Consider the following 13,061-nt stretch of genomic DNA (forward strand, 5'->3'; position numbering starts at 1 on the left):
GGGGATTTTTGTTGGTCACGGACCAATGAACTACACGGAATTTCCACGGCTGTAATATAGGGCTGTGACAATACCGAATTCCGCTCTTATTGCGGCGGCCACTCAAATAGCAAGTACTGCCGTATCGCATATTCGTGTTGCAGTGAAGTGTCAGGGAGCCTTGGACTCGAACAAGACTTCTTTCAAGAGCACACACAATGTTAGGATACATTCTTCATGCAGCCCCCCGAGATTTTTTTTCACTTATTTTAGACTATATTAATCTAAGCTGGAAAAAAAAAAAAAGGGAGGGAAACTCCCTTTCCCCCTTAAAGTCTTGATAGGTCACCAGCCACCAGAAAATCAAATTACAGCTGTATAATTTGGGGAAAATAGAGGGAAGCAAGGCTGATTTTTTTTTTTTTCCTGGATTAGCAAATTGAATTAACCAACCAGGTGGTTCACCACCACCATAGATACGAGAGGAGAGGAGCGCAGAGTGTAAAGGATTGTCTTTTGGGGGGGCAGGTATTAAACAAGTTCATCTATGCTGTGTCACAGCAACTGAAAACTAAGGCTGCGGAGTGGAACAGGCACCCTTAAACACATCTTGGTGCAGAGGAAGAGTGTTCCATGGGCAACTCTACATCAACCCGGGCAACGTGTGAAGAGCATCACGTTGGATCAATGACAAGATTTCCTCAGGCTCTAAAGAGGTCCTTCAGAACACAAAGTGCTAACAGTGCTGGATCTCGTTTTAACGGAAAAACAAGAGAACCACTGACTGACAAAAAATTAAGAGTGGCCTCAATTCCCACGATAAATATCTGGTTACGTTTACTTTGACAAACGTGAACTCGGCAGCAGCCTTCGTGTAAAGGGAGGCTGTCCCGCAGCTTGAACCAGTCACAAGGCAATGGACCTTTTCAACCTGTAGGAAAGGGGAGGGAAATATCCAGGGGAAAGGGAAACCTACACAGAACTCAGTATCTAGAGCAAAATGAATGAAAACCCATCTCCAGTCAACGTAGTTTTGTGGATAAGAGCTCACTTAAGTCAACCTAAAGATTTTTTGTTTGGGGGGGAGAAGTTTGGAAAGAGCTTTGGACAAAATTATAGATGCCTCTGAAGGACAGTCCAGTTGATAACTCAAGATGACCAAGCCTGAATTACACAGAGTTCCTGGGGTGTATGTAGTGGATGCTGGCTGATGTAATTCTTGAAGAGTCATGTTCAACACGCGAAAGGACAAGCCTAAGACTGAGTGGGGTCACGATGATTCAGCCTTCCACCCAGCATTTTTTACCCTTTTACAGAATACAGTAAGATCTCTGTCAATTAAGCACGTAGATGAGGCAGTAGCAGATATGGTGATAAACGAGGACTATGCTACCAAATTGGGCACTCAATCCAGCACAGGGGTGCCCCAGGTCACGTAAGGGCTCTTGAGCCAAAGAGAATCTCTCTTATTTTAGACACAAACATCATACACTTCTCCTTGGATTAAGTATTACAGCAGAAGTGCAGCAGATCAGTTTTCGATATAGGAAACAAACCCCCTCAAGCTTGGAACATGGAAAAAGTCCACTGAAAGACAGAAATAAATCATTTACACCTTTGTAAGTCAGACATCATTACACTGGACCAAAGAAGAACTGGTTAACACACATCTCTGAAGCCTAACAGAGGCTAGACTGCTATCTCTAGACTCAACTGGGGAGTTAGTATTACCTTTGTATCCTGAAATCGCTTGCATTTCAATACTTCCAGCAAAGCTGTGGCAGCGTTTTCGGCAGCAGCCGCTGCGTCCCCAGAGGGAAGAAGGCACCAGCACCCCGTGGTCCTCCAGCCCTCGCCGCCCCGGTGGGACGAAGCCCGCTCCCACCCCGACGGAGGCGACACAGCAGGAAAAGCAGCCAGGTTTGTGAGAAGCCATGCAGATGTTTACCTAATTTAGTTCATTTCATTTCTAAATACATAACCTAATTACAGTAATGGATAGCTTTCAGATCAGTTCAACAAGCAGAAAAGGAGGCTCAGAAAACACCTAACCACAACCCTGAAGTCAGGCATATGCTCGACTTACCGGCACCCTTCGCATTTTCAGCCTGGAGACTGAAGGAGGCTTCTAGCCCAGGGCAGACATAAAATCTACCCACAGTAACAGATGAGCTGTTTATCATTCTTCCCAGGACGTTTCTTAGTGTCTCTCCCCAAACACCATGACGCTGACCAATATTAGACTGCCTCATATATCTAGGTGTATATATATATATGGAGAGACTTTCCCACTACTGCCCATCACAAATTGCTGTTACCCTAACTTGGTAGTTATTTCTAATATTTTCCCAATTAAAGCCTCTATTTTGCATTTAGAATTTAAATGAAGCCTTTTCTTAATTGAGGGTTAGTGGAATTTCAGTGCAGCATATCTCCTAAACCTTTGGGGCGACTCAAGACATACACACACGTAACCCCGCTGCGGTGGTAAATAAAAAGTATTATGGGGCTGGATAGTCGACTTCAGACAAACCAAAGTCACAGCTAAGACTGTTAAAGCTTTAAATGTCAAATTCTCCCCGTGACAATAAAGAAGTCACATGGCTTTTAATACTGATGGAAAAGAAAAGCACCATATTTATTTATGATGGGCTCAGTAATTCTACATGGAACCCATTTTCCATGCACTTCACTTTATGATAGCATTATGTACTACTGGTATTTGTGCATAGTAACTCCAGAAAGTAAACCAGTTACGCAGAGATGTACGTAGGAATCTACCATAAAACATGCATTTCTAATTTTAAGTAGAACTCTACGTGAACATACACACCAGACACTTTAAGATACATTATCTACACTCCAAGGTGCATTTCATATACAATTTGTATGTGTTAAGTAATCGCTAGCACTATAACATAATAAAAGAAATTCTCTTACACTGTCTTGCTTGATTCCCCTGCCCCCAATACTCGTTAAAACTTTTTAGCTTCCTTGCAGGAAGCTTAACAGCCAGGAAGTTAAATGCAAGATGTAGTTCTGGCCTAGTCATAAAGTTGTACTTTTGGTTCAAATAAATGTCATCTCAATGATAAAAACCAAAACAAATTGACCTGTAGAAGACACTAATCCAACCAATTAAGTAAACACTTTAAATTTTATTTGGCAGGTGATTAGTCTCGATAAAGACCTTTACGGAATATTGGACAATTTTCAGCTTGGTCACCTTTATTTGAGATTTCTGTCAACAATTCTGTGCGAGAATTATTTTCAACACCGACTCTGCCTCGTCATACACCTCCACTCCCTCCCACCGTGACGCCACCTGCAAACTTAGGAACTGTGCTAGCTCAAGCCATTTCCCTAGGCAGCAACAAGAATGCCATCCGAGAATGACCAAAGTCTTACCAAAAATCAAAGCATCTTCCTCTTCTCACTTAACCAAAGGGCCTAATACGCAAGTAGTAAATGGATAAAATCCTAATTTGCCAGATCCACAATGGCTGCTGCACCCTCCCTTGTTACCAGCCAAGTGCTTGCAATACCGAATTTAGACTAAACCAAAGGAAACCCAAGTTCATCCTTTCCTAGACTCACTGTACCCTCTGCCCAAGGCCCCTCTACTAACGGTAGAGGCCTCGTGCTTCTCCCTGTTTGATCCAAGAGCTCGCCCAGCCTCCGTGAATTTCCAAAAGTGTCTGCTGGTGTGACTGCAAGTGCTTTAGCCAGTCCCTTAAGTATCCTCAGATTAAAATAATCAGGCCTTTTAAAGCAGGCAGGACTAACAGTAGATCTCCTAGGCTGAGATCTTATCCATTTTCTGCTGGTATTAATTGTGCTAACCATCTGCTCACTTTTGATTTTTTTTTTTAATTGAAAACAAATGCAAGAAGTCATTCAACACTTCAGTCTCATTTGCTAATAGCTCCCTGCTTCCCTCAAGTAGCAGACCAAACACTTTACTTGGTCTTCCTCTTATTACTAACGTACTTACCAAGCAATTTCTGTATGTCTCCTGCTAGTTCCATCCTATTTTGTGCCTTACTTCCTTATTTTGTCCTGGTACACTGGTACTATTCCTTTTGTACTCTTTCTCTTTGAAGCGAGCTGCCCTTATTCTCTTTTCTTTATTGTCTTTAACGTCCTTGCATGCCCAGCTCGCAACGTAGCCATGCAGGTTTCACCGATCACCTTCCTCCTCCCCACGTGGAAACTTCCCTCCCCTTTGACTAGAGATAGATCTTCCCAGTTTTGCCTTAAACCTCCCTCCTGTAAGAGCTCAGCTACCCACCTAAGAGCATTAAACCCTGTTTTCTCAAAGGCCACTGCTCTCATTTGGCAGATCTTCCCATTTCTTCTTGGGGATTGTGGACCATTGTTTCCACAGCCACTCCTGCTTATTCCATCTTACAGCTTTGTATCATGACTCAATGTCACACTATCTCTAAATAAAAATCTAAGAGCTTCTTCCCTCCATCTCCCCATGTCACAAAAAGGTCAGCGCATTGTTGCTGGTTTGTTGCATTTGTCCCCAAACAGGTGTCTGAGGCGTTAAAGCCTTCCCATGCCATCGTGTCCCGGACTCGCTTTCCCCCGATGGGAACCCTTTATCCCAGTGGTAACTTTGCACCCTGACTTGAAGTCTTGTCCATTTTTAAAATGAAAAGCAAATTTGTGACGCACTTATTTGGTAGTTAACAAGCAGAGAATTAAGAGTGCCAGCGAGCATTAAAGAGTAACAGCGACAAAATCTCAGCAGCTCCCAGTACAACCAGGCTCTTCGGCCTTCGTTAGGCAGGACACTCAGTTTCCCAAGTGACTATTTGGACTCCTACAGAGGATCTATTTTTTGTCAGATTTCCTTGACTGGTATTTCCCTACTCCAGTGCAAGATCATACTGTACCTCTAGACCATTCTAACAAAATTAGATATTTTCTTACAACTCATTTGTACTCGAAAACTGCACTGCCTTTCATATACGTGTTTTCGGTAAGACTAGACCACCAGTCTACCTGTGCTTTGTCTATGATATGTGGCTCTATGCATACAGCGCAGTAGAAGAGATTAACCTTAGTCACTGGAAATACCAGATTTAGTAGGTAATCTGAACAATATTATGGAATTCCTTCCATTTGAAGCTTTTACATACCTCCATTAATCAAAACAACTCCAGTTCACAGCTCTGACATTTAATGGTGGAACTCTCCTTTTGCCTCCTGCAAGTTTGAATCGGAAAACCATAACCCTAATACCACAAACCCTCTTCTACCAAAAAACCGTACAAAGTAAAGTGTTTGTTTCTTTAACTTCCCACATTCAACGCAGGTAGAATTGTACCAGTGCCCTCTGAATACACTGGGCACACAGTAGCCCCTCTTATGTTAGCAGGGTTAGGGCCAAAGGAAGTCAAAATAATTTGCTGTAATGAGTCTTGAAAATTGCCACGTGAAGACAAACTTATTTCATGCCCAGAAATCAGGAAATTTCCTTACCCACATTAAAACGAGCTCACTTTGGGAAAAGTTGCATACATGTTGTGAGTTTCTCCACAATTATCGTACACTCAAAATGCCTTTACATAAAAATCATAAAGATCCACCCATGAAGCCACACCTGAGAACAGCACTGGCAGACAGACACAAGCCACCCCTCAGGGGAGCAAGAACACAAAGAGTCTATACAGGCAGCATTTAGGAGACCACCATAAGCCTGAGGGGTAGGGGACAATTAAGACGTTCCCAAAATATTTCCACCTCATTCTTTGTGCACCTGAGAAGTTTTCTGTGGCCCCTTCATGGCTCCTGGGTAGGGAAGACATCCTTTGGAAACGGTGATGGCAGAACTCCCTGGCTGTAAAGCAAATGAGATCCCCTCATGAACAAATCCCCTTCATAAAAATATAAGGATCTGTAATTTTCAGGCTTTTTTGTATCCTGGTTGTCTCACCACCACCATTTTCACCCTCCAAGCATAGCTTTGTTTGAGGATATACAAATACTTCAACCAGAATCTCCACATTTGGGCAAGCTGTACTAATATACCTGAATCCGTATGATAAACCTGACCTACAGTTAATCTATGTTAGAAAGTCTAAAAAGAGATCAATTTTCTCCTTAAAAACAGATAGCCACAGTAAAATTTAATGCTGTATTTCCAACTCTTATGGCAGTCAAAGGCTTTAGGATTGGATTATTCAATGTAATTCAGTGAACCCGTTTAACCACCCTGAGGTTCAAAACCCATGTTTGGTACCTTTCCTACGGAGACAGGAAAATGTTGGACCTTTATTTAAAAAAAAAAAAAAAAACACACACATTTTCTTATTTGACACTGGAGTTCACATGCTACTGGCAAAATGAACAGACCTGGAAAATGCAGCAATTGCACCGAAAGGTGCAAAATACAGGTTGAGTTTGCAACCCCCCCTCCTAGCCCCTAAAATGGACAGAGCCATCTGACAGCAGAAATCCCTCATACCACGGGAAAAAAAAAAAAATATATATCTATAGACACATTCAGAAAGGAACTGTGGGATTTAAATCTTGGACTTTCTCAAAATACAGCAAGCCAAAGCATCCTGGATATTCTATTTAATATACAGCCTCCATCTAACATACCAAGGAAGAGAGGCGCAGTCTGCTGGATTTATTATAGCCTTACAAAGTGGGGGTTTTTGACAGTAATTTTTTCTGTGAATAACAACACTGATGTTTGGAGCAGCCTGCGAAGCAGAGGCTCAGGGTCCTTGGCCTCTCTGTTTACAGTTATGCTGCCACTTCTCATGTTGTCTGCGCAGGTCATATGGGAATAGTCCAAAATGCACCAATACACATTTTTGTCTCCTCAGAACAGTGTTTTTCACACTATTGCAGTTAAGAGTATGCCAGGGTTTACACTTACAGTTTATTTTTGAGATGAATAATTATAAAAATTCACTTCAGCCTCAGCTGCCTCTACACAACTGTACGGACAGACAACCTAAACATATTTGGTTCATTGCTTTTTAAGTCAGATATTCCGCTCTATTTGTGATTTGGGGTTACAGCAGCACAGGATACGGAGCTTTCCAGTTCTGCATCTGCACACAGCCGTCACAAAATTGGAAAGAAAACCCTATTTCCCATTCCTGAAAGCTGGGTTTCCTGCTGGAGCTGAACACTCTGCATTCCCCCCACTAACAAATATCAGAAAAAAAAGCCTGTTTACACTTTCTTTGTTGCCATTAGATTCCAATGTCACATCACCTTCCAGTGTTTACCCGCCAGAGGAACACAGGGAGCTTAAAATGTGGGGTTTTTTGGTTTTTTTTTTTTTTTTTGGTGTCCAGTAACGCTAATCTGATATTTCTATTATTCTGATCAGCTCAGGCGATTACGGGACATAGAGCAGCAGAATTTATACCAAGGTGCTTGCAAGGAAAGCAGCGTTTCTTGTGATATTAGTAACTACGAGTTGCCCCAGCAGCCAACGCCTCTGAGCCACTACAGTTACCTCTTCAGATGCCACCACCAGCCCGCACAGCTGGGACAGGCATAACACAGCACAGCTTGCTTTTTTTTTTTTAAAAAAAAGGATACCCATAATTCATTCTCTGATAAACCCTGAACTTGGAAATCCCCTCCTGTCACCTCCAATGCACCGGTTCTTGTGCTCAAGAGGTCAAAATTAAGCACAGACTTGTGGGATTAAATATTTTCTGACCATGCGAAGGGGAGTTTCTGCCTATGGAGGAGTTTTGGAGCCTTCTGCATCTTCTTATTATTACTACAGCACCCATTTTATCCAAAATAAACATCAAAGCCTAATTACAGGAAGACATTAATATTGCTGGATTTTATACGAAATAAATCTTGTTCCCAGATTAGAATAATCCCTCCCACTAGAACGGTTCTGGCCACAGACACTTTAGGGTTATTAGTGCTCAACAGATGTAGCTTAGAGATCCAAGGGGCAAGAGAGTTTTGCTCTCTCGGGAAAGTCAAACTTTAATTCAACGCCTCGCTCGACAGCACAGCGCTACAGGGACTCAGCTGCATCTTCGAGAACGTGGCCATTTGACTTGGAAAACAAATGTTTTGTTTGGTATTAGATACTTCTGTGTTTCAGTTATTTATCTGAAAACACCTCATTCATGGGAGGAGATAAATCTCCGCCGAATCTCGTGATGATGTCATGCGGCAGAAGTAAGAAGAAACCCCACAGCAAGTTGCAGACCATGCCACCAGGGTTTGTGTGAATGAAATTACCGCTAATTATACAACTGTGGAACTAACTGAAAGTAAGTCCAGACTTTGGACATACAGATGGGGTTAAACTTATTGATCAGACACGTTACAGAAAACTGCAGGTCTAAAAATCCATGTAAAAATCCAACCATTGGTCAACATCCAACCATCAGCCATTTGTTATCAAGTAAGTACTGCAGGAAACTGCTGAGGTCTGCGCTGCAGTTGTGCGCTCGGGAGGGTAGAAGGTTCCTTGGTGGTTCCTCAGCCAAGGACAGCAGAAACCACGTTGAATACTTAGTCAACAAGCCTCACACCGGAGGATAACGCCTCTCGTTATTTTTAGTCAATAAAAAGGAAAAAAAATACCCAAGTGTGTCTGACAAGGAGGGACTGGAAATATTGGAGGATTTTGAAATGTTAAGACAGAAAGCTTCTTATTTCATTCAATTTGAGAGGTGAAGAGAGAACTGTGCCACTGTTTGGAGGCAAGAATAAAAATTCCATGAAACAGTCTCATGAGACAACTGATAGCACTCATCCATAGTTGGTGACACTCTGACTCTTTCATGAAAAAGGCAATTTTGCTTCCCAGAAAAATATTCTGGCACTGGGGATTCAAGAGGACAAGGCTCTCACGGCGATTTCTGACTTTCTAACCCATATTAATATCTACAGTTATCAAATCCAGAACTTCAAACTGTGACTTTGTAACAAAGAGGAGTCTCAAAAAATACAAAAAGCTCTCTTTTGTCATGTATTTACAGCTGAAGAAATCCCATCCATGTAGCCAATTCTTTCCCAGTACAATCTGCTATTTTAACGCAGCTTAGCAGAGAAGGCTTAACAGGAACGAAGCTGTATTACACATCTCAAACCTGGGCTGGCAGTTGAAGATAGTCTGAAAATAATTTAAAATAACATTTGATTTTATAGAAACAGTAATAACTTAACACTCTTGATTCAGCAGAGTAGGACAAAAGAATTAGAGCAACTTTTTAGTTTCTAGCGGAGTATCTAAATTCCTCCTTTATGGCATATTTCTGTGCATTTAATCAGGTATTGTCCGTGATATATGTAAACTTAACCTTGCGCGTGGGACCTGAGATACCTGAAATTCCATCTCCTCTTTTTTAAAAAGCCACCCTGAGGCGTGCTGTAATTAGATAAAACCATCTCCCTAACGGATGAGTTAGAACAGAACATGGGGGAGATGCTCTGGAAAGGAACGGTTGGTTTCTAAGAAAACTCACCAGACAAAGCAAAAATGTTTCTTGGATGAGTTGTCTGAAAAGAGAATTTCCTGCTTCCAAAGAAAGGACAAATGTCACCAAGCCTTGGAAAGCAGCATTTTTTAAGACGTAGGACTTTTCAGCTTTGTTTTTCTGCTATTGGAAAGAGATGGAAACAGTTACAGAAAACAGGGGATGAATATTTCTAGAAAGAATGGAACGCGGCTGGCAAATGCAAACATTTAGTGTGGATTGAATTAATTTTGCATTGTAGCCTTTTGCACTTCTGAGGAAATTAATTCTGGGAACTACAAGATGAGAAGCCACTGGCTTCTTTCCAGCACCTCCTCGCAGTCATCTGCTTGAAAATCAGCTTCAAAATTGCATATTTATTTTGGATGAATTACCCATTTCTAGTATTTTGAACAGCAAAGACAGACAGCTAAAATATTTACACTAAAGATTAGATGCCAGTAGAAGAACTGCTAATTGTTTGCATGCAAAATGATTTTTCCTGAAAAGAATAAACAGCAATAAGCAAGGTGGTTGAGGTTTTGGAAATCATTCAAACTTTTGTCCAAAGAAATGGCTATACTTCCAAAAAAACTACCTACTCATCGCCAAGGAATGACCCTGAATTAGCTATTACAGAAAGTATTTGACTTTACAAACTAACCTAGCAGTGAGCACATGGTTCAGGTCACTCACACTAAGTGACTGGTTCAGTGAAACGCACAGAAATGTGGCGGGGTTTTTTTTTATTGTAACTGGTCTCTAAACAGGAACCTGGGCTGATGATGCCAAGGCCCAAATTTTAAACAAATACTCATGCAGAACCCACAAATTAAATGTTTTCAGTACATGAAAACCCATGTACAAGACAACTCAACACTCAAGTCAACCCTGCTCGCTCGAGTAAGTGTCCCTGGCGCAAGACAGAGGTGGCGCCTGGAAGAAAGTTAAATTTCATTCCCTTTCATTCGCTACACCCTTAATCACACATGATGACACGTGAACAGTTAACAACCACACCTTGTGTATACTATCGACGTAGTTACTACTGGGCTGCAACGCGAATTAAGTTGTTAAAATTTCAGGACTCAGCCTGACATTTCCTCCTCACTCACAGCCCATCAAACCGCTGCTGCTTGGATGCGAGGGGTGGTATTTGTTCCGAACGTCGCGTTGGGCGTTGTGCCGTGGTTCAAGAAGTTGTAATCTGCACGGTAACATTTTGCCTGCCTGGCGACAGGAACGATTTCTATTTGCATGGTAATGAGACATTTTATTTGACAAGGTGTTGAAGGAAAAGATGCAATAATTTTAACAGTTGGGTGTTACACTTTAAAACCCATTCAGCGAACCTGGGAAAGAACATTGCCTCAATACCAAACTTTATGTGAGGAGACCATGGGGCAGGAAAAGGGACCACGTACTACTGAAAAAATATAATCAGAGCACTCACCTGTATTTGTTGAAATATTTAACTACACAGTAGAAAGAAAAACTATTGTGCTGTGTTACTCTGGCTCTGTCTCACACGAAGTAAGGAAGGCCCCAAAGACAGACAGGCCGGCAGCAGCACGGAGAAGGACGAGGTGAGGTTTCCAACCCCTAACGAAAACGAACTTGGACGCTACCTCAGCTCTAACCAAGAGCCCCGATGTTAACTTTAAATAATCTAATTAACGTGACATTTGCCATCTTCTCCCTTCTTTGCCCTACAAAAAACAAACTTTGCTTCAATTTTTGGAAAACCAGTACTCACATTGAATCATCCACGTTGCTGAAAGTGATATCATCTTTGACCTCAGATATGTAGCTTGAATAATGAGATAGGCATTTGACTAGATGATAAACAGAGATTTTATTTCCTCTGCAAGGAAATACCGAGAAATTTAACTAAGGCCAGTGCAGCAGAGGTGTTCAGATGGGTTAGAAAAATAAAAATCACATGGCTTCACCCAGCCAGTGACTCAGGGCAGCGCACTGACACCACGGAAAAATGATCTGAAACATTTCCCGAGATTGCAATTCAAAATATATATACAATTATGAAGTAACCAGCTGACCTGCCAGTGTTTAACTGACATTCCCCCGCATTAATGGCGCTGTTTGTTCCCCGGGCCCTCAAGCAGGCCGATGCTCAACCATGGCTGCCTGCCGTGGGGCTGGAGCAGCTCCCCTCGAGCACAGCTCCCAGGGACTCCCCAGGATCGAGCACCGGGGCAGGAGGGGGCACAAAGAAAATTGAAGTCCTTGTTAGTGGAAAGCATCAGAACATCACTATTTAAGTGACGCTCCAGAAAGGCTGAGCTGTGTAACGGCCACCTGTATTTCAGAGAGCACCAGCCCATGACACCCCTTACCCAGCCTACAGCAGTTCTCTAAGCCTTTAAACCGGTATTTTCGCCTGTTGTTTATCTTCTAACTGCTGGCAGCCTCCTACAGAAAAACTTGATCAAACAGCAGTATAGATAACAAAATAAAACAGTGTTTAGCTTAAGGTAAAGATGAAATAACGAGTATTACTGCCTTCAGTGCTGCTGTGTGACAGCCAGCCCAGCGCAGTGCCGGGAAGACAACCAAAGTTTGTAAACGTGTCTAAGTTCTGCACACAGAGATGTGCTGCTACTTCATTATTTCGAGACAGCTAAGCTCATCTAAATTATTCAAAGCATAATTCAGAAAGAGGTTACTAACAGTTACGGAGATGCCTCTTCTACCAGTGAGCTCCATCCGGAGACGAAGCACTTCAGCACTTCTGTTGTTAAACTAGTATTCCACTCGGCAAACCGGGAAGTTACTAAAAGCTGCTGCTGCCCACAGCGATTGCATCTTCTTTCCCTAGCAGAGCAGATGCTGAACTACTGCCAGAACACCCACACTTCTTATAACCTGCAGTTTCACCCACGCAATAGAAGCTAAAACCAGCATTTGCCAACTCTCACCCCACGCCGCAATGCGAATCAAAAAAGCAGCAAGCGTTGCGCTCGCTTTGGTAACAAGCCATCTCTACGCAGACGAGAGGCTTTTTACTTTTTCTAAGGAAACTTCAGATTTTTGTCTGCATGTACTTGGGTAAGCTCCACAAAGCTTTTTCAGCTTTGTCGGCTCAAACCCCAAACCACCTTTGCTCAGATGAAGATTACAGGTCCACTCCAAGTCAAAAGAAACCAATGAGACACGGTACCTGCCTACACAATTGTATGTTCTTTCTGCTTCGCGGCTTTTGCTTTGCTGCTGGAGAATTCACATGATTGTATTCCAGCTTCAAAGTTAGTATTAAATTGAATTCACCTACAGCAGCTGTGTTTCCCCTTGTTACTCTGTGTAGAAGAAATACCAACTCCTTCAACCCAGGTTAAGTCATGTTAAACAGTAGTTTTGAAGTTACCATATATTAAGCTTTCATAGAATCACAGGATGGTTTGGGTTGGAAGGGACCCTAAAGACCACCCAGTCCCAACCCCCTGCCCTGGGCAGGGACACCTCCCACCAGACCAGGTCGCTCCCAGCCCCATCCAGCCTGGCCTTGAGCCCTGCCAGGGAGGGGGCAGCCACAGCTCCTCTGGGCAGCCTGTGCCAGGGCCTCACCGCCCTCACAGGGAAGAACTTCCTCGT

This window comes from Leptosomus discolor, chromosome 6, assembly GCF_034619465.1.
Source record: "Leptosomus discolor isolate bLepDis1 chromosome 6, bLepDis1.hap2, whole genome shotgun sequence".
In the NCBI taxonomy this organism is placed as follows: Eukaryota; Metazoa; Chordata; class Aves; order Leptosomiformes; family Leptosomidae; genus Leptosomus; species Leptosomus discolor.